We start from the raw sequence: 3,449 nt of genomic DNA, 5'->3' as shown, positions 1-3,449 counted from the left end.
TTGGTGCATTGAGATCACGTTCATCCTCAATTATCATGTTGTGCAGCATAATACATGTAGTCATTATATCATGCAACATTTCCTTTCTCCAAAAACGTGAGAGTCCTGCAATAATTGCAAAACATGATTGCAAAACTTCGAATGCACGCTCAACATCTTTTCGGCACGATTCTTGTTTCATCGCGAAATATTTCTTTTGTTGGGAATGAGGATCACGAATAGTTTGAACAATTGTAGACCATTTAGGATATATACCATCAGCTAAATAATAACCCATATCGTATACCATCACAACTGTAGTCACAACCACAATCGCAATAATTCTCGAAATCATATCCTAATTTTTTTCCGAATAGTGCTAAATCTGGAAACGACCTACCGGATTTCTAAATTATTGTTGTGATCAATTAATTATTATGTTATGTATTGTATTTTATCTTGTATTTAAATTATTATGTTATGTATTATATTGTATTGTTATCTTGTATTTAAATTATCATATCATGTATTGTATTTATAAATTAATTTTTTTCATCTTGCTATTTTAATTTTGCGTATTCTTTATAATAAAAATTAATAATAAAATAAAATTTTATTATTCACGAAAATTAGAAAAAAAAATTAAAATTATAAAAATAGTATATATTAAATAATATTTAAAAATATTATATTACATTTAAAAAAGAATTATGAATATTAGATATTTAATTAATAGAATTATATGTAAAATAATATGTTAATTAGAAAGTAATAGAAATAATAATAATAAAATAATGAAAAAGTGAAATAGAGAGTGTGAATAGTAGTTCTCCAAATTTGGAGAACTACTGTTCAACTCTCTAAATTTGAAGAATAGAGGGTGATTTGGAGGTGGGTTGGAGTGCCCATTCTCTATTTTACTCTCCAAATATAGAGTATGGAGAGTAAAATAGAGGTGGGTTGGAGATGGTCTCAGTGGCGTTGGGGGTTCAGGAATTCGCTCCACTGCACGAGATGTCGCGTGTTCGAATCTGGGCAGAGGCATTTTTTTATCAGCTTATATTTTAGGCGTTTTAATCTTTTTTTTAAAAATAATAATGCAATCAGAATACAATGTTTAGTTCCAAAAAATTAAAACGCTGATTGGGAATTTAGGATTTATTAGTTTAACCATTAATTACAAAGTCAAATATTAAAAAACCCTTTTCTTCTTGATTCAATCAGTTTAATCCAACCTGTTTATATCCGACTCGACCCGTTTATTTGTGGATATTATTTACGTGATTAATTTTTTTTAACCCCCTTGATGAAAATCCTCCCTCCGCCACTGTCATTAGCCACCAACTATAATCGTCTATTAGCACTCATAGCCACCACTATTAGTCATTATCACCGCTATCAGCCTATCATTAACATATAACTTTTAAATATTTAGGGCCTAAATAGCCCTTCAATAATTTGAATTGGTACAAAACTATCCTCCATCCACCTTTGGGTCTTGAAATACCCCTGAAGTCAACCTTTTGGCTCAAAAATACCCTTATGTCTAACAGATCATACTCATAAGGTGAATGGAGGGTAATATTGTACCAGATTCCATAGTTTAAGGGAATTTTAGGCCCTTTACTGTTAAAATAATTTGAAATTACTTAATATATAAACTCACGTGATTGACTTGATTTTGAATTTCATAGTAAATTAAAAATAAAAGAAAATGTTAGGTATCTACTCTCTACACTCCCCCCTCCCACCGCTACCCCTTCACTTCCTATCTCTTCCTTCTTTTTGATTGATCGTATCCACCATTTTAAATATTATTGTTTTCCAATTAATGACAAACAAGAGAGAAAAAAAAAGTAAAATTAAATAGTGATGCATTCGTATAGAATTAGTTAGTTCAATTAAAAATGACTTAATTAAGCAAAGTATGTACAAACATTGCATTTTTCTTTTGTGTTTACCTAAAATTCAAAATAAAAAAATTAAAATAATCATTTCTATTATTCCACCCTCATCCCACCATAATAATAATAAAATTTAAAAGAATATAAACAAGTGATCAGTTCATTTCAAGTTTGAGTCCCGAATATCCTAATTAAGAATAGTAGATAAAAAGGAATAAAAAAAATGAAAAAGACATTTGATTAATTGATAGAAAATTTTATATTAATAAAAATAATAATTTGTTTAGATGGACAATCAATCGGGGTGAATTTTAGTTGGATCCTCATTTATGAGTTGTTTTACGTTATAATAAATTGGGTTGGGGGTGCGGGGGTTGATTTAAAATATGCCAATAGGAAGATATCATGAAATTAATTGTTTTTTCAATATTATTTTCAAGTGTATCGGGTCAAAATATGAATCATATGTAGTTTTATAAAAATAAAAAAAATTAAACATATGATTTTTATTATTTATTTGAGAAGGGTTTAAATTTGGATCAATCCCATTAGGCAACATAATAAATAAATATTTAATAATTTTACTTAAAATGAACTATTAAAATTAAGGGCAAATATGAGCCAACGAATTAATATCAAGGATATTTTTAAGCCAAAAGGTGAATGTCAGGGTTATTTTAGGACCGAAAGATGGATGGAAGATAATTTTGTACCAATTCAAATACTTAAAAGACATTTTAGGCCCTTTTTCGTTTTTTTTTTTATAAGGAATATACATTAAATCTGTTTTTACCCTATTACCTACTTCAACTTGACAACAAGAGCAATTAATAACAACAACCATAATAATAGTAAATATTAAATGACAACGTACGTGCACTGACAAAGTTTCCTAGAAATATATATAGGGTACGACAAGTGATATCATATAATAAACTCTTATAGCATGATATTTTGATATATTCTATATATTTTTAGTTTTAGAATAAAATTATCTTTTAAAAAATATATTTTTTATAAATTTTGTGTCAAATTAAAATCAGATAAACAAATTGAAACGGGATCAATACTATATTTCTATCTGGTGAACCTAACATCTAGATTTGGAGGTTTGAGTATCGAATAATTGAAGTGGAAAACTTGAAGCAGACAGCTTTAAGTTTCATAAAGATATTTTAATTTTAGGAATATATTCATAAATAAATAGTGGGAGGAGATAAAAATAGAATAATTTTCAGATGTGACTGATAGATAAAATCCCTTCGTTCAAACTGTGAAAATAGAAAAATACTTAGTAGAGGACATTTATTTGTTAGTCAATGGCATAGTTACCTATGATTAATGTTTCGAAATATTATATTGTATATATAAGTTAAATATTTGAATATTTTTAATGATATTTCTAATTTCGTTATTATCTTTAGAGGATTTTAATACGGAACGCAAATTCAAATTAATTGAACTTACTTGAATGCTTTGACTCTATCTATGCTCAAGAAGTACAAATTGATTAGGTATTAGATTTGATTTGTGTGTTTATGTCATATTTATATATATATATATATA

Source organism: Solanum tuberosum, unplaced genomic scaffold, assembly GCF_000226075.1.
Source record: "Solanum tuberosum cultivar DM 1-3 516 R44 unplaced genomic scaffold, SolTub_3.0 scf00172, whole genome shotgun sequence".
NCBI lineage: Eukaryota > Viridiplantae > Streptophyta > Magnoliopsida > Solanales > Solanaceae > Solanum > Solanum tuberosum.
Note: the sequence above shows the minus strand (reverse complement) of the source record.